Source organism: Schistocerca gregaria, chromosome 3 (assembly GCF_023897955.1).
Source record: "Schistocerca gregaria isolate iqSchGreg1 chromosome 3, iqSchGreg1.2, whole genome shotgun sequence".
NCBI lineage: Eukaryota > Metazoa > Arthropoda > Insecta > Orthoptera > Acrididae > Schistocerca > Schistocerca gregaria.
Genome location: NC_064922.1, coordinates 845,425,311 through 845,450,629, shown reverse-complemented (window position 1 = coordinate 845,450,629; position 25,319 = coordinate 845,425,311). Strand labels below are relative to the sequence as shown.

At 44.7% G+C, this 25,319-nt stretch overlaps 1 long non-coding RNA gene across 1 annotated transcript in view; it reads left to right on the top strand.

The window, feature by feature from the left end:
- Nucleotides 1–18,711: 18,711 nt before the first annotated feature.
- LOC126354747 (uncharacterized) overlaps nucleotides 18,712–25,319 on the top strand; it is a 298,459-nt gene continuing 291,851 nt past the window's right edge. The window contains exon 1 of the long non-coding RNA XR_007565379.1: nucleotides 18,712–18,832. This is a non-coding gene — a long non-coding RNA (uncharacterized LOC126354747). The remainder of the gene's footprint in view (nucleotides 18,833–25,319) is intronic.

Genomic DNA, 25,319 nt, shown 5'->3' with positions numbered 1-25,319 from the left:
GACATCTTCTCGGATTCCTCTTGCTGTCACATACTTGGTCCCATGTACAAATTGATCTGCGCCAACCAGAAGACACATAAGTACTTCCTCTACTTCCCCGCATTTCGGTGTATATTCCATCAATCTATATGTATTTTGCATCATTTTTCGCAATTCTGTCCATGTTATGTCAGTTCTGCCCATGCGATCATGACCTCATCTCTCATTCTGTGTTCTAAAATTGCTTGTAAATGCAGTGTAGCTGCCAACACCTAGCGCAAATGCACTATTTTTCTGATTGGGAGGCATAGTACAGCACTGTACTCGATTGCATCCAGTTGCCTCCACCCCACATATTCCACAACTGCAGTGCGATTTCTCTGTTATGTCTGTATATGTACATGTGTCGCTGATGTCCCACAGGACCCGCAGTTGACCCGAGTTAGCATTCGAGTGTTGATCTGCCGTCTGCCGTGCGTTATATCCAGAGCGATGTTGTGATGCGGATCCACAATATGCTATGTCCAGGTTAGGATCTGAAGGTGGATCCGCCGCGCGCAATGTACAGAGCGATGTTGGGATGCAATTCCACAACATACCACATCTGAGTTAGCGTTCGAGTGTGGATCTGCCGCGAACTATATATCAAGACTGATGGACAGAGGCGGATCCACCACATGTCACATCTGATCTCGCAGATCGATCAACCACGCGTTACATCTGAACATGTGTTCTGTGTTCGAAGTTTGGTCCACCTGCGGCAGGAGCGGGTCCTGGGAGCAGTATACGACACATGCACATACACACACATACAGAAAACAGAGCAAATGCGCTGCAAATGTGAAATACGTGGAATGGAGGTGACTGGATGCAATCGAGTACAATTACTATGCCTCCCCATCAAAAGATAGTAAATTTGTACTAAGTGTTGACAACTGTACTATATTTACAAGCAATTTTATAACACGGAACAAGAGCTGAGGTCATGATCGCATGGATAGAACTGACATAACATCGATAGAATTGCAATAAATGATGGGAAATACAGATATATTGAGGGAATATACATCGAAATGTGAGGAAATTGAGGAAGTACTTACGTGTCTTCTGTCTGCCGCAGACCAATTTGTACACGGGAAAAGGTATGTGACAGCAAGAGGAATCCGAGAAAACGTCGATATAGTAGCGAAGGTAATCAGGGAAATAGTCGTTTTTATCCGTCTACTGTATTTCTATTGAGGTGACAGTGATAGATGCGTGCTGACTACTCTATTTGACGCTTTTCAGAAAAGCACAGAACCGTCTGCCTCAGAACTTACATGCATCTGCGTTAAAGGACAACAGAGAGTGGAGGGGGTGATGGATTGAGATGGAGCTGTAACGAGGTATGATTTAAATGACAGACTGAAGATGCGTTCTAGAGAAGGAGATGTACCTGGAGGTTATTTGACCATTTTTCCCGCCTTTCTGTCAGGACGATTCAGTCGTGTGCAATAGTCTCCATTCGTCTCACATACAGCTACGTGTTCTGTATTTGACTTAGAGCACAATCTACTTACGATCGTTAACAAAAAATCAGTCAGTCATCAGAAGACTTTCATATCATGTGTGACGAAACGTGACCATCCTGTTTCAACACAGTCCTCTAAACGAACGAAGATTCATGCGATGTACTCCATTCCCTGTCGCATCTTCGGTATAAAATCGTGACTTCAGTTTCATAACTAAGATAATTTTAAGTTAGCTATAGATGTTTGTGAGGTGATGCAATCTCTGTGTATACATCTGCTTAACAGATGTGCTGTTTACAGAGTTAGTGGCGGCATGACGTGTAATTTCACATGTCGGATGTCAGTGCTATACGTTTATCTGTTTCCATGTAAGAGGTATTCCCAGTTACTAACAATCATTTTATATAAGACTGATGTGGGCGTAGTATAATTTCTGAACTGTGATCAGATGTGAACAGTGGATGCTTTACGTGTCTGGAAAGCTATATTGTGCACGTATCACTCAGAATCGATATTTGCATGTCTGTACATCAGTGTACTGCACTATTTCGGTAATTTACGAGTTGTTTGCATGTCTGTACATCAGTGTACTGCGTTATTTAGAAAATGTACGAGTAATTTGTAGGACTGTTAGCTGTGTATTGTGACCCCAAGCACGTCAGAGCAAGTGTTTTGTATCACTGTAATAAATAAACTACACTCCTGGAAATGGAAAAAAGAACACATTGACACCGGTGTGTCAGACCCACCATACTTGCTCCGGACACTGCGAGAGGGCTGTACAAGCAATGATCACACGCACGGCACAGCGGACACACCAGGAACCGCGGTGTTGGCCGTCGAACAGCGCTAGCTGCGCAGCATTTGTGCACCGCCGCCGTCAGTGTCTGCCAGTTTGCTGTGGCATACGGAGCTCCATCGCAGTCTTTAACACTGGTAGCATGCCGCGACAGGGTGGACGTGAACCGTATGTGCAGCTGACGGACTTTGAGCGAGGGCGTATAGTGGGCATGCGGGAGGCCGGGTAGTCGTACCGCCGAATTGCTCAACACGTGGGGCGTGAGGTCTCCACAGTACATCGATGTTGTCGCCAGTGGTCGGCGGAAGGTGCACGTGCCCGTCGACCTGGGACCGGACCGCAGCGACGCACGGATGCACGCCAAGACCGTAGGATCCTACGCAGTGCCGTAGGGGACCGCACCGCCACTTCCCAGCAAATTAGGGACGCTCTTGCTCCTGGGGTATCGGCGAGGACCATTCGCAACCGTCTCCATGAAGCTGGGCTACGGTCCCGCACACCGTTAGGCCGTCTTCCGCTCACGCCCCAACATCGTGCAGCCCGCCTCCAGTGGTGTCGCGACAGGCGTGAATGGAGGGACGAATGGAGACGTGTCGTCTTCAGCGATGAGAGTCGCTTCTGCCTTGGTGCCAATGATGGTCGTATGCGTTTAAGGCGCCGTGCAGGTGAGCGCCACAATCAGGACTGCATACGACCGAGGCACACATAGCCAACACCCGGCATCATGGTGTGGGGAGCGATCTCCTACACTGGCCCTACACCTCTGGTGATCGTCGAGTTGACACTGAATAGTGCGCGGTACATCCAAACCGTCATCGAACCCATCGTTCTACCAGTCCTAGACCGGCAAGGGAACTTGCTGTTCCAACAGGACAATGCACGTCCGCATGTATCCCGTGCCACCCAACGTGCTCTAGAAGGTGTAAGTCAACTACCCTGGCCAGCAAGATCTTCGGATCTGTCCCCCATTGAGCATGTTTGGGACTGGATGAAGCGTCGTCTCACGCTGTCTGCACGTCCAGCACGAACGCTGGTCCAACTGAGGCGCCAGGTGGAAATGGCATGGCAAGCCGTTCCACAGGACTACATCCAGCATCTCTACGATCGTCTCCATGGGAGAATAGCAGCCTGCATTGGTGCGAAAGGTGGATATACACTGTACTAGTGCCGACATTGTGCATGCTCTGTTACCTGTGTCTATGTGCCTGTGGTTCTGTCAGTGTGATCATGTGATGTATCTGACCCCAGGAATGTGTCAATAAAGTTTCCCCTTCCTGGGACAATGAATTCACGGTGTTCTTATTTCAATTTCCAGGAGTGTATGTGAAATCCATCCCCAAATAAATTGTTTCAGAATAAATAAACTCCTTCCCTCTCCAGCTGCTAGCACATGGTGAGTCCTTTTCCCGCCATTTTCCCCACAGACCGCCAGTTTGGATTACGTCACGGAAGGGCCGTCAGTGCCCTCTGGTGTCAGTACTGTGTACTAGGTCAGTTGGACTCCGGATCTCATGGTGAATGCACTGGATGTAGCTACTGCCTCAAATTGTTTAAATAAAGACTGCCTGCAAAATAAAGACTTACATCCATCCTATCCAACAGCCCAGGACAGGCTGAGTCCTTTTTCCGCCAATTCCAAGGAAGAGGTGGCGGTCGGATGACTTAGGTTAGTGGAGGTAGGCCATGTGAGCTATTTTCCCGCCATTTTCTTAGGTTAGTGGAGATAGCCCAAATAATCTTTTTATACCATAATTTGAACTTCCCACCATTTCCTGGGTGAGGGGTGGTGGGAGGGGGGGGGGTTAGGCTAATGGAGGAAGCGCAGTTGATCTGTGTTCCCACCAAAATTTGAACATCCGGCCATGAAGTCATTGTAATGTCACCATATCTGTTTTCATCTTGGATCCAACATCGTGAATAAATTTGGCAACAATGCAGAGTGGGGCCATACAAAGGTTGTCCTACTATTATGGTAAACCTATGTTTATTGCATTTTTAGACGAAGAGAAAGCTTTTGACTGTGTTGAATGGAATAATCTCTTTGCAGTTTTAAAGCTAGCAGGGCTAAAATACGGGGAGTGAGAGGCTATATACAAGTTGTGCAGAAATCAGGCGGCAGTTAGAAGAATCTAGGTGCATGAAAGGGAAGCAGTGGTTGAGAAGGAAGTGCGACAGGATTGTAACCTTTCCTCGGCATTATTCAATCAGTACATCGGACACGCAATAAATCAAACAAAAAAATAGAGTAGTAATTAATGTTCAGAGAGAAGAAACAAAAACTTTGAGGTTTGCTGCCGACATAATTCTGTCAGAGACAGCAAAGGACTTAGACGATCAGTTAAACAGAATCGGCAGCGTCTTGAAAGGAGAATATAAGATGAGCATCAACCAATTCAAAAGAATGATAGTGCAATGTAGTCGAATTGTGTCACATAGGGCTGGGGGAATTATGACGGGCATTCACCAAGTAATGCAAAACTTCCCTTTTTTGAAAGCAGGTTGATATTATTCAGTATTCCAGTGCACCATACTGTTTCCCACTCTTTAGTCTACCACTCTATTGGTCGCCGTCGGAGCCAACGTCTTGCTGCATCAATAATGTCTCTATTATCCACGTTTCACTTCCTGTGAAGGGCATCCTTCATTGGGCCAAACTGATGGACGTCGAAAGATTCTAAACATTCATGGTGGTGTCTGTTTGTTCTGTATCGTGTCTCCATACCACTTTCGCGCAACGACGCTCTGAGTGTGTTTTTTAGGGAATTAACAGGTTTGAACCTGGGACCTGTTGCTGGTAAGGAGACGCCGCACCACACATGACATGTAGAATTCAGAAGAGTTCAGTGAGACTAGCGATGATATAACCAAATACTAAATGATCTTAGCGTCAGCTCCACTGCACTCCCTGTAAAAGAATCTTAATACTAACTAAATATAGTGGAAAGGGTTCAAGGCTTTCCTATTTTTAGTTAGCTGGTAAAATAACGTCGAAAAAGCACTTAAGTTTACCATTGGAAATTTTATTCTACTCACAAAACATCGTTTATAAGTTGCACTATTGATAAAAGGAAATGTTTTAATACAGGATGGTAAAAACCAACTGCGTTCAACAAAAATGTGAACGAATATTCCCTAAATGGGTTTCCAAGTTCTACAATGGATCGAAAGATGACCTATGCCATATCACATCTATAATCTAGGTTTAATTTAAGTTTCACAAAAGAGAAAACTATCAAAATGGTCTACAGTGACCCTCAATTATCTTTAATAACTTATCTAACTTGTCGTAAATTACAGTGGCTGATGTGGCTTCATAAAAGAAAAATCATCGCGTTTCAGATCTGTTCTTCAAGTGGCAAATGTGAACACCATGAGTTTTAATTAACGATCGACACTAGTATTACGCAAAAAAGGGGTGTAGCAGATGAGACTTCTGCAGTTCTGAGTGAAGCCTTATGCGCTCAAAAATGCGGCATCGCTTGGGTTCATTACCTTGTCGGTGTTTAGGTAGCGTCAGGGCGACAGCGGCCGGCGCACCAGCCATCCAGCTCGCCGTCTCGGAACTAACTCTCCTAACTTCTCCTTACTACAATTACCGAAGTTGGTTTAAGAAAACCTATCTGGCTGTGTTTTCATCTGACCAATCAGGGTCTCAATGTTAACCTTAAGCTCCGACTACAAAGATTCTGTCTATCCAATGAGAAACGTTATACTTTTCGTGGTGGGGCAATGTTTTTAAAGTTTGCAACGTAACAGAGACGCTAAAAAGTCTCACGCTAAAACTTGCAGTTGGTGTGGTCCTTTTAGCGTTATCGTAAGATCTATACTGTTCTTCTGGAGGGCTCTATCATTTAACATGGGCTGGGGGGTGGTCATTGACGTACCTGAGACGCGAAAAAGTCTCAAGCTAAAACTTGTGGGTGGTAGTGGCCCTTTTTGTGTTATCGTAAGATCTATACCGTTTTTCTGGAGGACTCTGGCTTTTAACATGGGCTAGGGGGTGGTCCTTGACGTACCTGAGACGCGAAAAAGTCTCACGCTAAAACGTGCGGGTGGTAGACTTACAGGTAGGCTGTCGACGTGGGTGTCCGTCCCTTATCGTAGGGCCTTCTAGCTTAACACGGTTTTGCTCTCGGCTTCTGTCCTCGTTTCTCCCCTCGGAACTGCGTCTGTCTCACGGTGGGAAGGTACGACATGCATTTAGGTATTCTTGTGTTAGTCTGTGGTATTCCATTTGCTCACTCGTTACTCGTATTACATTGGTTAATTTAATGTCACGATTTATTCGGAGCTATGTGACATACTACTGGATTTGCTTATCATGTCAGGGTTTTCGTGGAAGGTGTTGGATTTGCCTGACACCTTACAAGATGCGAGATCTGGGCCGTAGTGTGGATGAGGAAGAACATTCCAATGAAGTTTTGTGGTTTCTCTCGGGTGTGCACACTTGTGAGAGGCCTTGCATTGTCATGGAGATAAAGAAGTTCGATTGCACTTTTGTGGCGACAAACACGCTGAAGTCATTTCTTAAATCTTCTGAAGGTAGCACAATACACTACAGTGTCGACCATTAAACAGAATAGCCTCTTCAGCATCCCAAAAGACCGGCCGGCCGGAGGGCCGAGCGGTTCTAAGGGCTGCAGTCTGGATCCGCGCAACCGCTACTGTCGCAGGTTCGAATCCTGACTCGGGTATGGATGTGAGTGATGTCGTTAGGTTAGTTAGGTTTAAGTAGTTCTAAGTTCTAAGGGACTGATGACCTCAGAAGTTAAGCCCCATAGTGCTCAGAGCCAATTGAAATGGAGGAGAGGTGGATTGCCGTGTTATATCCAGTTATAAGTGTTGAACTCGTGTTTCATCGCCTGTGATGATGTTCCAGCTGTCACGATCAGCCTGGTTACAGGCAAGCAGCTCCGCACAGATAGTCCTTCGTAGCTCTTTGTGGTCTTCTGTTAGGCGGCGAGGAAGGCAGCGGCCACACACCTTTGAGTGCCCCAATTGGCGGTCGACTGTGTCAGAACTACTAACAGAATCGTCTAGTTGTGTAGCGAAACATTCGTATTGTGATCCGTCCATCACCTCGAGTGAGATTGTCCGCACCTTCTAACACTACAGGAGTCACCGCTGTGTGCAGCAGACTGGAACGTGGGAGATCGGACAGGTTTGTATGACCTCGTTACGATGACGACATACGCCTCGCCAACGATTCGCCGTGCTTTTGCTCACTGCCAGGTCTCCATAGATATTCTACAAGCGCCTATGAATATCTGCGATGCTCTGGTTTTCCGCCAAAAGAAACTTACATGATAAGTCTCTGCTTGGAACGCACGTCCGTTACAGACTCCATTTTAAAAGCTACATACAGCGCTGCCACCTAGCGGACCTTCATGAAACTATAGGGGATGAAGCAGGAATGTTTCGTGATGTCCGACAATAAATTCTGCATTTTTTTCAAACTGACTGCGAAAGATGTATGTGTTGCATTAGTAATCGAACGCCCCTAGTATATATAAAACACAGACTGGGTGAGGAGACGCTATATTTGAAGCCAATTGGAGTCTTAACCACCACGTTTTGCAACGTCAAGCTGACTGATACAAACAGCTTTCTAGTATAGAGTCGTCTGGTTGCGCAGGTTATACAGTAACGTCTGCTGCTCCCAATTGTGATTTTTCTTTGTTTATTGCCCTCACGACGCTTTTTGGGAAATAATTCCCAATATGTAGTGAATTTTAGTGTAGTATGGTATCTCAAGTGTGATTTTTGCGATGTTGGAGCATGCATTTTTTTGTTGACTTTACTGTAACGTAAACAGACACATTTGTGTAGTTACCCGTTATTCACTCTAGGAACTTCTCTTACACGCTTATATGAGTAACAAATATTTACATAGGTCATTGGTATTGATAGAGATAGTTAACGTTAGCATACGTAAATAAACATTTTAATATGTGATTCGGAAGCTTAATTATCGCTACTTTTGAGGAGAGTTCCAAATATTTGGACGCGAATTTTTTGTTCTGGCGTCATGTTATTTTTTGTCCTGCTTTCAGCAGTTCTAATTGGTATAAGTACTGACGTGTTCCATGTCACACTGCGTTAGGATTTTCGTCTCTTGGAAAAGAGGAATTACCAGAACTCCTAAGATGAAAAGAACGTATATAATTGCACTGCATAGGCCGCCACGTCTTTGTAACTTATGTCGGCTACTCATCGTTGTGTTCAAAATGGTTCAAATGGCTCTAAACACTATGGGACTTAACATATGAGGTCGTCCGTCCCCTAGACTTAGAACTACTTAAACCTAACTAACATACGGACATCACACACGTCCGTGCCTGAGGCAGGATTCGAACCAGCGACCGTAGCAGTCGCGTGGTTCTGGACTGAAGCGCCTAGAACCGCTCGGCCATAGAGGCCGGCATCGTTGTGTTCGTTCCTTGTTTTTCAAAGGAATTCTGTATACACATAAAAGAAAAAAAGCTTAATTACAGTTTATATACAAAGTACGTACATAGCCGACATGCCTATTGTAGCTACTGTTCAGCAAGCAATTTTACTATGGAGAAACAGACGTATGACAATACACTGACACACACTAATTGCAGTAGAGAGGTGTAGTTTACTAACACGTCTGTCTGACCTGCCAGATGACCATGAAGTTATAGAAAATACGATGGTGAGATTCGGCAAATGTGGAAGTTACGTACAAGAAATATTAGAAGTGAAAACATGCTGCCACTTAGCTAAAATATGATATTCAAACCGTTTCATTGCTACCATTAATCCATGTGCGCAACGAATGTACAGTGGGCGTGATTTATGATCAACAGAAGTACTTTTAAATTATATTGCGATCGCAAAAACATATGGTTTCGAACACCTACTGCGTCTCCCCAACTTAAATGTTCAGTGTGCCTGAGGCTACAAAATATCAAAATTGATCAAATCTCCAGTGCCTGATAGGATCTCTATCAAATTCTATATTGACTTTCTTGCTGAGTTAGCGGATCTTTAAACTATAACCCATCGTGGATCCTTCGAACAACACAAACGTGCTCTGTAGTTAGAAGAAAGTCACATCCGTCTACAGGAAGGGTAGCAGAAGTGGTCCACAAAACTACCGTCCAATATCGCTGACATCGATTTTTGCATACACTTACAGCATACCCCAGGCTCAGACATAATAAGATGTGCAGAAACAAAATAACTTCCCCCATGCCATCCAGCAAGGATTCCGGAAACATCAAGCGAACCCCAGCTTGCACTTTTCTCACATGACGTACTGAAAGCTTTGGATCTGGGACGTTAGGATGGGGTCGCCGTCGTATGTAGAAGTAACTTCGGGTGTGCCCCAGTGAAGTGTGCAGGGATCCTTGCTGTTCAGGTTCTTTATTAAAAATCTTACGGACGACATTAATAGTACCGTCAAACTTTATGCAGATGATGCAGTTGCCTATAATTAAGTACTGTCGGAAGTAAGCTGCATAAATATTGAGTCAGACCTCGACAAAAATTTCAGAATGACGTAAAAATTGGCAACTGACTTTAAATGTTCAGAAATGTAAAACCATTCACTTCACAAAACGAAGTAACGTAGTATCTGATGACTATAGTATGAATGAGTAGCAGTTGGAATTGACCAACTCATACAAATACCAGGGTGTAACACTTTGTGGGGACATGAAATGGAATGAACATATAGGTTCAGTCGTGGGTAAAGCAGGTGTTAGACTTCGGTTTATTTATAGAATAGTCGGGAAATGCGACCAGTCTACAAAGAAAATTGGTTAAAAATCACTCGTGCGACCCATGGTAGAATATAACTCAAGTGTGTGGGACCCGTACCAAATAGGACTAACAGGGAATGTTCAGCGTATACAGAGAAGGGCAGCACTAATGATCACAGGTTTCTTTGAACCATGGGAGAATGTCACAGGCATGGTGAAGAAACTGAAAGGGCAGACTCTTGAAGATATGCATAAGTTATCTCGAGAAAGCAACTTATAAAGTTTCAAGAACCGGCTTTAAATGGTGGCTCTAGGAATGTACAACAATTCCTACGTATCGCCTGCGTAGGGATCGCGAGGATAAGATGGAAATAATTACTGCATGCACAGAGGCCGGCCGGAGTGGCCGAGCGGTTCTAGGCGCTACAGTCTGGAACCGCGCGACCGCTACGTCGCAGGTTCGAATCCTGCCTCGGGCATGGATGTGTGTGATGCCCTTAGGTTAGTTAGGTATAACTAGTTCTAAGTTCTAGGGGACTAATGATCTCAGAAGTTAAGTCCCATAGTGCTCAGAGCCATTTTTTGCATGCACAGAGGCATTCAAACAATGTTTACGTGAATGGGACGGGAAGAAACCCTAAAACTGGTACAATGGGACTTCTCCTCTGTCAGGCACCTCACACTGGTTTGCAGAGTATAGATGTAGATGTAGACGTAGAATTACAAGGGCGTAACGAAGTTGGAGCAACCAGGGCACTGCCCCAGGGTCCATTATCTTGAGCAGACCGTTACACCCGAAAGAAAGAAAACGGAAGAACAGCAAAAATTAAAATGTGAAAATTAGTTACATCGGTCAAAAGAATACTACTCTATTTAAAATAATTGAAGTTGGTTTCGGAAACCATTCTGATGAATAGAAATGTGAATCATTTAGAGAACCTGAGCTAGCAGAGGACTGCGTTTAGTGCCTCTCTATGTACTCCTCCGAGTCCGTTTCTTCAACACAACATTTCTTTTCCTTTCTGTCTCTCTTTTTTTGTGTTTCATCAAGGTTTTTATTCAGTAATAATAACGCAACAACGGTGACAACTGCACTGTTTCTTAAGCACATTGCGGTTCTGTAACAAGTACTTGTAGGAAATGCTGAAATTAACTTGAACCAGCGGCATGAACAACTTAGCTTGAGTAAGTTTTTGTGCTAACACAAACACCTCAGTAAGCAACTTCCTGGCAGATTAAAACTGCGTGCCGGACCGATACTCGAACTCGGGACTTTTGCCTTTCGCGGGCAAGTGCTGTACCAACTGAGCTACCCAAGCACGACTCACGCCCCGTCCTCACAGCTTTACTTCTGCCAGTACCTCGTCTCCTACCTTGCATACTTTACAGAAGCTCTCCTGCGAACCTTGCAGATCTAGCACTCCTGAAAGAAAAGATATTGCGGAGACATGGCTTGGCCACAGCCTAGAGGATGTTTCCAGAATGAGATTTTTCACTCTGCAGGATCGCAGGAGAGCTTCTGTAAAGCTTGGAAGGTAGGAGACGCGGTACTGGCAGAAGTAAAGCTGTGAGGACCGGGCGTGAGTCGTGCTTGAGTAGCTCAGTTATGTTCGAGTATAATGTCTTTTCTGGAGACTAGAAATCTACTCTGTAGGAATCAGCATGGGTTTCGAAAAGACGGTCGTGTGAAACCCAGCTCGCGCTATTCGTCCACGAGACTCAGAGGGCCTTAGACACGGGTTCACAGGTAGATGCCGTGTTTCTTGACTTCCGCAAGGCGTTTGACACAGTTCCCCACAGTCGTTTAATGAACAAAGTAAGAGCATACGGACTATCAGATCAATTGTGTGATTGGATTGAGGAGTTCCTAGATAACAGAACGCAACATGTCATTCTCAATGGAGAGAAGTCTTCCGAAGTAAGAGTGATTTCAGGTGTGCCGCAGGGGAGTGTCATAGGACCGTTGATATTCACAATATACATAAATGACCTGGTGGATGACATCGGAAGTTCACTGAGGCTTTTTGCAGATGATGCTGTGGTGTATCGAGAGTTTGCAACAATGGAAAATTGTATTGAAATGCAGGAGGATCTGCAGCGAATTGACGCATGGTGCAAGGAATTGCAATTGAATCTCAATGTAGACAAGTGTAATGTGATGCGAATACATAGAAAGATAGGACCCTTATCATTTAGCTACAAAATAGCATGTCAGCAACTGGAAGTAGTTAATTCCATAAATTATCTGGGAGTACGCATTAGGAGTGATTTAAAATGGAATGATCATATAAAGTTGATCGTCGGTAAAGCAGATGCCAAACTGAGATTCATTGGAAGAATCCTAAGGAAATGCAATGCGACAACAAAGGAAGTAGGTTACAGTACGCTTGTTCGCCCACTGCTTGAATACTGCTCAGCAGTGTGGGATCCGCACCAGATAGGGTTGATAGAAGAGATAGAGAAGATCCAACGAAGAGCAGCGCGCTTCGTTACAGGATCATTTAGTAATTGCGAAAGCGTTACGGAGATGATAGATAAACTCCAGTGGAAGACTCTGCAGGAGAGACGCTCAGTAGCTCGGTACGGGCTTTTGTTAAAGTTTCGAGAACATACCTTCACCGAAGAGTCAAGCAGTTTATTGCTCCCTCCTAGGTATATCTCACGAAGAGACCATGAGGATAAAATCAGAAAGATTAGAGCCCGCACAGAAGCATACCGACAATTCTTCTTTCCACGTACAATACGAGACTGGAATAGAAGGGAGAACCGATAGAGGTACTCAGGGTACCCTCCGCCACACACCGTCAGGTGGCTTGCGGAGCATGGATGTAGATGTAGATGTAGAGCACTTGCCCGCGAAAGGCAAAGGTCCCGAGTTCGAGTCTCGGTCCGGCACACAGTTTTAATCTGCAGGAAGTTTCATATCAGCGCACACTCTGCTGTAGTGTGAAAATCTCATTCTGAGACCTCAGTAAGTGTCTTCAGATGTTAATTGCTAGTGGACACAATCCTTTCAATGATCTGAACTGACCGCCTCTTAAAGATGCTGAGGACCAGATTAGAATAACTAGAGCATACACAGAGGCATTCAAACAATCATTCTTACCACCTGCGCTCCATACCTGACTGGAACAAGAAGGAACCTAAATAACTGGAACTTGGGATGTAAGCTCTGCGATGCGCCTCACAGTGTTTCGTAGAGTACAGACGAGTATGTGTAAAAATGCAGTCAATCAAGTAGGCGAAAAGGAACAGAAACGTCTCAAAAACGAGATCGACAATAAATGCAAAATGGCTAAGTAGGAATTGATGGTGGTGGTGGTTAGTGTTTAACGTCCCGACGACAACGAGGTCATTAGAGACGGAGCGCAAGCTCGGGTTAGGGAAGGATTGGGGAAGAAATCGGCCGTGCCCTTTCAAAGAAACCATCCCGGCATTTGCCTGAAACGATTTAGGCAAATCACGGAAAACCTAAATCAGGATGGCTGGAGACGAGATTGAACCGTCGTCCTCCCGAATGCGAGTCCAGTGTGCTAACCACTGCGCCACCTCGCTCGGTGCTAAGTAGGAATCGCTAGAGGACCAATGTAAGGATGTAGAAGCATATACCACTAGGGGTAAGATAGATACTGACTACAGGAAAATTAAAGAGACCTTTGCGGAAAAGAGAGCCACTTATATGAATATCAAGAGCTCAGATGGAAAAACAGTCCTAAGCAAAGAAGGGAAAGCAGAAAAGTGGTAGGAATAGATAGACGGTCTATACAAGGGCGATGTACTTGAGAGCAGTATTCTGGAAATGGAAGAGGACGTAGGTGAAGACTAGGTGGCAGATAAAGTACTGCGTGAAGAAGGTGACAGAACACGAAAGACCCAAGTCGAAACAACGGCCCCGGAGTAGACAACTTTCCATTAACAACTACTGATAGGCTTGGGAGAGCCAGCTATAACAACGCAATTCCACCCTCAGATTTCAAGAAGAATATAATAAATCCTATTCCAAAGAAAGCAAGTGCAGACAGGAGAGAAAATTACTGAACTATCAGTTTAATAACCCATGGCTGCAAAATACTAACATGAGTTCATTACAAAAGAATCGAAAAACTGGTAGAAGTTGACCTCAGGGAAGCTCAGTTTGGATTCCGTAGAAATGTAGTGACACGCAAGGCACTACTGACCCTACGACGTATCTTAGAAGATAGGTTAAGGAAAGGCAAACTTACGTTTCTAGCATTTGTAAACTTAGAGAAAGCTTTCGACAATGTTGACTGGAATACCCTCTTTCAAATTCTGAGGGTGGCAGGGTCAAATACAGGGAGCGAAAGGCTATTTACAGTTTGTACAAATGGCTCTGAGCACTATGGGACTTGACATTTATGGTAATCAGTCCCCTAGAACTTAGAACTACCTAAACATAACTAACCTAAGGACATCACATAACACCCAGTCATCCAGTTTGTACAGAAATCAGATGGCAGTTATAAGACTCGTGGGGCAAGAAAGGGAAGCAGTAGTTGAGTAGGGAGTGAGTCAGGGTTGTAGCCTATCCGCAATGTTATTCAGTCTGTGTATTGAGCAAGCAGAAAAGGAAACAAAAGAAAAAATTTCGAGTAGGAATGAAAATCCATGGAGAGGAAATAGAATAGAAACTTTGAGGTTGTCAGATGATGTTACAATTCTGTCAGAGACAGCAAAGGACCTGGAGGAGCAGTTGAGCAGAATGGACAGTGTCTTGAAAGGAGGATATAAGATGAACATCAAAAAAAGAAAAATAAAGATAATGCAATGTAGTCGAATTAAATCAGGTGATGATGAGGGAAGTATGTAAGGTGTCAGGCAAGTCCAACACCTTCCATGAAAACCCTGACATGATAAGGAAATCCAGTAGTATGTCACATAGCTCCGAATAAATCGTTACATTAAATTAACCAAAGTAATATGAGTAACGAGTGAGCAAATGGAATACCACAGACTAACACAAGAATGCCTAAATGCATGTCATACCTTCCCACCGTGAGACAGACGCAGTTCCGAGGGGAGAAACGAGAACAGAAGCCGAGAGCAAAACCGTGTTAAGCTGGAAGGCCCTACGATAAGTGACGGACACCCACGTCGCCAGCTTACCGCCAGGACCACCCCCTAGCACATGTTAAAAGATAGAGCCCTCCAGAAGAACAGTACAGATCTTACGATAACACTAAAAGGACCACACCAGGTGCAAGTTTTAGCGTGAGACTTTTTCGCGTCTCTGTTACGTTGGAAACTTTAAAAACATTGCCCCACCACGAAAAGTATAACGTTTCTCATTGGATAGACATAATTTTTGTAGACGGAGCTTAAGGTTAACATTGAGACCCTGATTGGTCAGATGAAAACACAGCCAGATAGTTTTTTGTAAACCAACTTCGGTAAATTGTAGTAAGGAGAAGTTAGAGTTGCTTCCGAGATGGCGAGGTGAGCGGAGTTATGCTGTCGGCCGCTGCCCTGACGCTGCCTAAACACCGACAAGGTAATGAACGCACGCGATATCTCATTTTTGAGCGCATAAAGCTTCACTCAGAACTGCAGAAGTCTCATCTATTACACCCCCTTTTTGCGTAATACTAGTGTCGATCGTCAATTAAAGCTCATGGTGTTCACATTTGCCACTTGAAGGAAAAATCTGAAACGCGATAATTTCTCTGTTATATAGTTATTGAGAAGCCACATCAGCCACTATAATTTACGACAAGTTAGATAAGTAATTAAAGATAATTGAGGGTAATTTTGATAGTTTTCTCTTTTGTGAAACTTAATTTAAACCTAGATTATAGATGTGATATGGCATAGGTCATCCTTCGATCCATTGTAGAACTTGGAAACCCATTCAGGGAATATTCGTTCACATTTTTGTTGAACGCAGTTGGTTTTTACCATTCTGTATTAAAACATTTCGTTTTATCAATAGTGCAATTTGTAAACAATGTTTTGTGAGTTGAATAAAATTTCCAATGGTAAACTTAACTGCTTTTTCGACGTTATTTTACCAGCTAACTAACAATAGGAAAGCCTTGAACCCCTTCCACTAAATTACTTAGTATTAAGATTCTTTTACAGGGAGTGCAGTGGAGCTGACGCTGTAATCATTAAGTATTTGGTTATATCATCGCTAGTCTCACTGAACTCTTCTGAATTCTACATGTCATGTGTGGTCTGGCGTCTCCTTACCAGCAACAGGTCCCAGGTTCAAACTAGTCAATTCCATAAAAACACGCTCAGAGCGTCGTTGCGCGAAAGTGGTAGGGAGACACGATATAGAACAAACAGACACCACGCAGAATGTTAGAAGTAGATTAGGAAATGAGAGACTTAAAGTAGTAGATGAGTTTTGCTATTTTGGGAGCAAAATAACTGATGATGGTCGAAGTAGAGAGGATATAAAATACAAATTGGCAATGGCAAGAAATCCGTTTCTGAAGAAGAGAAATTTGTTAACATTGGGTATAGATTAAAGTGTCAGTATTTGTGTGGAATGCAGTCATGGGTATGAAACATGGACGATAAGCAGTTTAGACAGGAGGAGAATGGAAGCTTTTGAAATGTGGTGCTACAGAATTTTTTTGGAAATTTGGTAATTTATGGTAAGTTCTATGGGACCAAACTGCTGAGGTCATTGGTCCTTGCGCTCACACTCTAGTTAATCTAACTTAAACTAACTTACGCTAAGGACAACACACACGCTCTAGGGAGGACTCGAACATGCGACGGGGAAGCCGTGCGAACCGTGGCAAGACGTCTTTGATAGCACGGCTATCCCGTGCGGCGCTACAGAAGAATGCTGAACGTAACTAATGAGGAGGTACTGAATATAATTGGGGAGAAGAGGAATTTGCGTCACAAGTTGACTTGAAGAAGGTTCAAAATGGCTCTGAGCACTATGGGACTTAATTTCTGAGGTCATCAGTCCCCTAGAACTTAGAGCTACTTAAACCTAACTAACCTAAGGACATCACACACACCCATGCCCGAGGCACGATTCGAACTTGCGACCGTAGCGGTCGCGCGGTTCCAGACTGTAGCGCCTAGAACCGCTCAGCCATCCGGGCCGGCCGATAAAGTTTCTCCTTGACAACTCCTTCTAGAATAATTTCTATATTTCTATTACTGTAATAGGGAGGGAGAGCAAGAGATGAATACACTAAGCAGATTCAGAAGGATGTAGGTTGCAGTAGGTACTGGGAGATGAAGAAGCTTGCACAGGATAGAGTAGCATGGAGAGCTGCATCAAACCAGTCTGAGGACTGAAGACCACAACAACAAACAACATTACTGTAATGTGTAAAATTGGTGGGTATAAATTACTATCTCACATCTGGACGTCTTTTCTTTTTTTTTTTTTTTTTTGAAAAACAATCCTTAGCAATGTTTACAACGTAGTCGTATGTACAAATTGATTTACGATGTGATTGTAAAGTGACTCGTTCCACATTATTACGCTATATAGTGCAAAATGATCCGTGGAACATGTAACTAACTAACTAATTTCTTCAAGAGAAAAAAGGGTCCTAACAGACGGACATGAAGACAGACGGATGAAAAATGACAAAAAATATTTTTTCGTGTTATACACTACTGGCCATTAAAATTGCTACACCACGAAGATGACGTGCTACAGACGCGAAATTTAACCGACACGAAGAAGATGCTGTGATATGCAAATGATTAGCCCTTCAGAGCATTCACACAAGGCAGGCGCCGGTTGCAACACCTACAACGTATTGACATGAGGAAAGTTTCCAACCGATTTCTCATACAGAAACAGCAGTTGACCGGCGTTGCCTGGTGAAACATTATTGTGAAAACTCGTGTAAGCAGGAGAAATGCGTACCATCACGTTTCCGACTTTGATAAAGGTCGGATTGTAGCCTATCGCGATTGCGGTTTATCGTATCGCGTGATCTTGCTGTTCTTGTTGGTCGAGATCCAATGACTGTTAGCAGAATATGAAATCAGTGGGTTCAGGAGGGTAACACGGAACACCGTGCTGGATCCCAACGGCCTCGTATCACTAGCAGTCGAGATGACAGGCATCGTATCCGCATGGCTATAACGGATCGAACAGCCACGTCTCGATCCCTGAGTCAAAAGGGCCGGCTAGAAGGAGGGATTGGTTGGCACGGCACGTTCTGAGGCATCAAGGGATCACGAATTTAGTATTGGAGAAGAAGCGTGGAGGGTAAAGATCGTTAAGGGAGACAAAGAGATGAATACACTAAGCAGTTTCAGAAGGATGTAGGATGCAGTAAGTACTGGGAGATAAAGAGGCTTGCTCAGGATAGAGTATCACGGAGAGCCGCATCAGGTCAGTCTTTGGACTGAAGACCACAACAGACGAAGATTTAAATACACGGGCCAGTGTTGCTGCCACCCAGAGCGTTTAACGCATATGCAGACTCTCTCTGTTGACAGTATGCCTCTTGGGTTTGCCAGCCTCCGACCAGATGCCTGTCCAGAAACCGTCTCCATGGCCCACAGTGGTGCTGCAGTGCGGAGGCCGGCTGAGTTGTTTGGACGCGAGACGCCGTAGCGCTCTGCAGCCGTGGCGGCGGGCGTCACCCCCTACCTGCGCGATTAGAAAACAATAGCGGCCGGCCGCTATAAATACACCCGACGCGGTAATTGGCCGGAGGTAGGGCGCAGCCAGTGCCGATTCTGCGCGCCAAACTGCGCCGCGACCGCTGCACGTGTTCCACTGTGCAGGCCACCGCGACCGATCCAACTAGTATACTGTGTTTGCATTCAGCCGCTCCGTGTGAATTTCTGTGCCTTTCAAGGTAAGCACCGGTGCCGAGTGAGTACAGGAATCTGGAATGAGCACGCATTGCATTCGCGAGCTATCCTGGAGTGCACGGGTGCAAATTTCGACACGACAGAGACCTCTGCATGTTTCCTTTGCTCGAACCGGCCAGTCTCTCTGACTCCGCAGGTCACGCGCCCACCGAGCGTGTTTGGCCACACGATTTTCCCGCTCACGGTTGGAACAAATACGGAAACAGGGCGAGAAATGCATGCCTGAACATGAATGCAGATCCTAGCTAAGCCTGCAGATGGTGATATATTTGACGGCGAAAGCCGCCTGTGCAGTGTCCTCAATACATTACAGGTGTCGGCCGCAGTCGGAACAGTGCTCTGTGTAGTTTTGAGTGCATTATGTCGGAGCTGATTGAATTCGAACGAGGGCGTATTGTCAGTGGTCGTGCTGTGGGTACTTCCGTAACCAAGGCAGCCGAAGTGTGTGATGTTTCAAGAGCTACCGTAGCGAAGATTTACACCATATACACGCATTAAGGAGGACGACGGTTCAATCTCGCATCCGGCTATCGTGATTTAGGTTTTCCGTGATTGCCCAAAATCGCTCCATGCCAATGGTGGATTGGTTCCTGTGAAAAGGCACGGCCGATTTCCTGCCAGATCTTTGACACAATCCGAGCTTGTCTTCCATCCCTAATGACCTTGATGTCGACGGGACGTTACACCAACTCTTCCTTCCTTGTATTGCATACGCCGCGCGGGATTAGCCGAGCGGTCTAGGGCGCTGCGGTCATGGACTGTGCGGCTGGTCCCGGCGGAGGTTCGAGTCCTCCCTCGGGCATGGGTATGTGTGTTTGTCCTTAGGATAATTTTAAAAAAATGGCTCTGAGCACTATGGGACTTAACATCTTAGGTCATCAGTTCCCTAGCACTTAGAACTACTTAAACCTAACTAACATAAGGACATCACACACACCGAGCGAGGTGGCGCAGTTGTTAGCACACTGGACTCGCATTCGGGAGGACGACGGTTAAATCCCGCGTCCGGCCATCCTGATTTAGGTTTTCCGTGATTTACCTAGATCATTTCAGGCAAATGCCAGGATGGTTCCTTTCAAAGGGCACGGCCGATTTCCTTCCCCATCGTTCCCTAATCCGAGCTTGTGCTCCGTCTCTAATGACCTCGTAGTCGACGGGACGTTAAAACAGTAATCTCCTCCACATCACACATATCCACGCCCGAGGCAGGATTTGAACCCGCGACGGTAGCAGTCCCGCGGTTCCGGACTGATGCGCCTAGAACTGCACAGCCACCGCGGCCGGCAGCATAATTTAGGTTAAGTAGTGTGTAAGCTTAGTGACTGATGACCTTATCAGTTAAGTCCCATAAGATTTCACACATTCGAACATTCGTATTGCATACAGGAAAAGCGGGTAAACATCATGCGCTAAGTCACAACGCAGACGAACGTGCGTGTTGAGTCGTCGCCATAGACAGTCACTGTACAGGACTGTGACGAAAAATAAGAGGACGACAGCTCCAAAAGTCACTGCAGAACTGAATGTCGCACTCGCACCAAAACTACGTGACGGGAGTTCCGTAAGCAGGTGTTTTCAGACCGAGCTGTAATTCAACAACCACTCATCAGTGATGCAAATGCCGGTAACAGGGCAATGTGGTGCGTATCCCATGAAACCTGGAGGATGGAGCACGGGAAGAGAGTCATTTGATCAGATGAGTCTTGATCCACACTGTTCCCAATATCTACCAGATTTTACGTCGCAAGACTGAAACACGATTAGGATTCAGCGATAATTTGGGCAGCCATAAAGTGGTATTCCACGAACCTCATGTTAACCTGCAATCACTGCCAAGGATTCCAGAATAAGATTTTCACTCTGCAGCGGAGTGTGCGCTGATATGAAACTTCCTGGCAGATTAAAACTGTGTGCCCGACCGAGACTCGAACTCGGGACCTTTGCCTTTCGTGGGCAAGTGCTCTTCCATCTGAGCTACCCAAGCACGACTCACGCCCCGTCCTCACAGCTTTACTTCTGCCAGTACCTCGTCTCCTACGTTCTAAACTTTTCAGAAGCTCTCCTGCGAACCTTTCAGAACTAGCACTCCTGAAAGAAAGGATACTGCGGAGACATGGCTTAGTCACAGCCTGGGGGATGTTTCCAGGATGAGATTTTCACTCTGCAGCGGAGTGTGCGCTGATATGAAACTCCCTGGCATATTAAAACTGTGTGCCAGACCGAGACTCGAACTCTGGACCTTTGCCTTTCGCAGGGAAGTGCTCTACCAACTGAGCACTTTCCCGCGAAAGGCAAAGGTCCCGAGTTCGAGTCTCGGTCTAGCACACTGTTTTAATCTGCCAGGAAGTTTCACTGCTGGCTGATCAGTTCCATCGCATGCTTCAATGTTTGTTGCTCAGTGGTGACGCTGTGCGGTACTGGCGCTGCAGTCCGGAACCGCGGGGCTGCTACGGTCGCAGGTTCGAATCCTGCCTCGGGCATGGGTGTGTGTGATGTCCTTAGGTTAGTTAGGTTTAAGTAGTTCTAAGTTCTAGGGGATTTATGACCTAAGATGTTGAGTCCCATAGTGCTCAGAGCCATTTGAACCTCTTCTCTCTCTCTCTCTCTCTCTCTCTCTCTCTCTCTCTCTCTCTCTTTTTTTATTTTTAGGACTGGTTGTTTTGGTACAAACACGAATTGTCGAATCTCCTCTGCCCACCACAGTCACTGGACCATGGTCTACTTCGTAGAGAAGGGTGCAGGATCCACCTCAATCACCGTTACGTGAACTTCCCACTATTTTGCAATAGGAATGGCATAAGATTCTGTTGAAAACCATAAAGGACCTGTATTTATCCATCACGATACGACTGGAACCTGTTTGAGTGTCAATGTGTTTAAAATGAAATTTATGGTAAGGTCTTATGGGTCCAAACCACTTAGATCGTCGGTCCCTAAGCCTACACACAACTGAATCTAATTTAAACTAACTTACGCTATGGGCAACACATACTCCCATGCCCGACGGAGGACTCGTACCTCCGACGAGAGGAGCCGCACGAACCGTGACAAGGCGCCCTAGATGGCACGGCTACCCCGCGCGGCGTCAGTGTGTTTCCTACATCGTATAAGGCATGGTAAAATGTCGTGCTTTGGGTGTTTTCATATTTTTTGTCCCCCTCCCTCAAATAATTACTGCTGCATCATCTTTCGGCTGTAAGAAGTGCCCGCATCCACCACCACCCTAACGAACAATTCATTTTCTTTTAATTTCATTTGTTCAGTTGTATATTTAGCGGTCTGTTGCCTAGTATTTTAAAAATGGGTCGTATATTTTACAATTTTTTGTTTGGCAACATAAATTGTGCCATATCAAAAGCAGTTATTGTTTTCAGTAATCAAAACTGAGGTAATAAGAGTGAGCTACAAAGAAAATGTAAGAAATGACTAACGGAAATGGGTGGTGTTAGGTAAGATGTTAGAAATTCGTTGAAACTGAAGGATGGGAAAGGCTAGTCGTGAGTCATAGATTACTCCCATCTATGTCTAGCTGCGTGGAGGGGAGATACCTCTGAAAGAAACCGAATCATTCGTTTACAGCTGGTTTGTCTGGTTACTAATAACCTCTCACGGTCCACGTACTAGGTAATTTGGTCAAGGAAATTGTCGTCATCATCGTCTGTATTGTTGCTTGGTCGATTTCGCCCTCTTCCTCTGAGATGTTGACACGTGACTGTTGTGCCTTGGTTGTCATGTTATGCCGTTTTCGTCGTTCTCTTATGTTCTGAAGGTGCAGGGCCTCTAGAACGAGCGTACCGTGCTGTCAGTTTCTTTCCGTGCTGTTTCGTCTCTAACCGCATTGTACAAGCCCCCCTACGTGTGCTCTGGTCATTTGGTCCCTGTGAGATGTGTGTGCCGTCCATTACGACGTGCTCTGTAGACCCTCTCTCCCCACAAGTACACACTTCTCTTTCACTAAAAATAAGACGCATGCGGTTTAAATGCATAGGGTACTGGTCATGTCCAATCGGCAAGTGGATCATGCCTTTGCTGGGGTCGATATGTCTCATTCCTGACCGTGAAAGCGAGTGATTGATTTTTGTTGTATGGCAATGTCTAGTTATATTTACTAGTAATTTGTCTGCGTGGTAATGTGAAATTGAACTCGTGGTTAGAGAAACAGTTAGCTCGTTTTTAAGTTCGTAAGTAATCTCGTAATTCCAGAAAAGTGATCAGCAATTAAAAAGTTAGTCAGAAATGCAACATTAAACTGTGTGCTGCAACGCTCGTGGCGATAGTACAGTGTGTTCTGTTAAATTTTAAGAAAACTGTCCTGTTAGCAATAATACAATCTGACTGCGAGAAAAATATGAAACATAAATAGCTACCAAAACTTCCCTGCCTGAAAAGTACGTCACTGTTGAAAAGTTAATTGTATCACACGTATATTCTGTGCTGCTGCTACCTCCCAACTACTTCGGCTGCTGCTGCTACGCTAGTTAAGAAATAAAAATTCAAACTTCTAGCAACGCGATGTGCAATGCGTGCTTCAAGCTATAGAAACATCCACAAAACTTCTGTGTCAATTAAAGTTCTGTCACGGAGAAACTCGGGAAAGCAAAATTATGTATGTGAAACTTGAAATAAAGAGCCTAATGCTGATTGGTAGAAAAAACAATAAAGTAACTGTATCAGCAAAACTTTACATCAGTAAGACAAAATATTTTAACACCTCAAATATTAAAAATTCACTTTACGTTAATAGTGAAAACATAAATTCTCTTTACTTTCTTAGAAACACGTATGCTAGCCATCTTTGAAGAAAGATCAGCTAATCACACATTGTTACGTTATCATAAAAATTTCCAGTTCTAAATCTCTGACCAAATTAATTACTAAACTTGACTGACTCGGAAAATGCGCTCTTACAGAACCTTTTGATGTCCTCCGAATGAATTTACAAAATATCTCTCCATAAATGAAAAATAATATAAGGAAATTATTGCCAGCACAGAGTGCGACCTAAACACATCTTACTCCATCGCAAGATACAACTCGATTCCTCCTCTCTCTTTCTCTCTCTCTCTCTCTCTCTCTCTTCAGAACTGCACTCCACTCATAAACAATGGTCGTAGTAAGGCTCCCGCAGCGAAACATCTTTGGCCGTGTGTTACTGAGATGCTGTTGAAGCTTTGTTTTTTCACGCGAGATCCACAGTATTACTAAATAACAATTTTTTGTATGAAAAAAAATTACAATCGTTCCCTGGGAAGTAAGGTAGAAGCTCTCTGGCCCGGATCACTGCCATCCCGTTCCCGTTTACCGCCGCCTCTTTGACTGACGTTTGTCTCTTATTTCTTCCCCTGTTGTGGTAGCTACATTTTCCAGTCTTCCCGTATTGAGAAAACACGCCGCGTCCCTGTATCTGATGGTGTAGTCTATCGAACAGATCCGCAAGACCCAACGGCCATCACAACGCCATTCTTATCAAATGCTAGCTCCCCAGTACTTTCTTCCTCGCATTTTTTAGAGTTCCGTAACTAAATCTGTAAAAATGGAACCTTTGTCGGATCACTTCGTTGTCCCTTTGTCTGTCCACCTGTTAATATCCCCTTCTCAAGAACGGGCAGAGGTATAAGTAGAAATTTATGTCAAAAACTAGGATCTGTAGTCCCTTGGATGTGTATAAGCTTTAATCTTAAAAGTCAAAACATGTGGCCATTTGTGTCAGATATTTTGATACTCGCAAACTCAGTCATCAAAAATTATATCTACATCTACATAGATACTCTACAAATGACACTTAAGTGCCTGGCAGAGAGTTCATCGAACCACCTTCACAATAATTCCCTATTATTTCAATCTCGAACAACGCTCTCAAAGAACGATCACCTATATCTTTCCGTGTGAGCTCTGAGTTTCCTTACTTTATTATGAAGATAGTTTCTCCCTATGTAGGACGGCGTCGACGAAACATTTTCACATTCGGGGAAGAAAGTTTGTGACTGAAATTGCGTGAGAACATTCCGCCGCAGCGAAAAAAGTCATTGTTTTAATGTCTGGTGTCCCCCCCCCCCAAAAAAAAATCTTGTATTATGTACGTGACACTCTCTCCTATATTCGGGATAATACAATACGTGCTGCTCTTTCTACTTTCTCGATGTACTCCATTAATCCTATCTGATAAGGATTCCAGAACGCGCCGCTGCAGTACTGCAAAAGAGGACGGACAAGTGTAAAAAAAAAAAAAAAAATGGTTCAAATGGCTCTGAGCACTATGGGACTTAACATCTGTGGTCATCAGTCCCGTAGAACTTAGAACTACTTAAACCTAATTAACCTAAGGACATCACACACATCCATGCCCGAGGCAGGATTCGAACCTGCGACCGTAGCAGTCGCGCGGTTCCGGACTGCGCGCCAAGAACCGCTAGACCACCGCGGCCGGCCAAGCGCGGTGTAGGCAGTCTCTTTAGTAGATGTTACATTTTC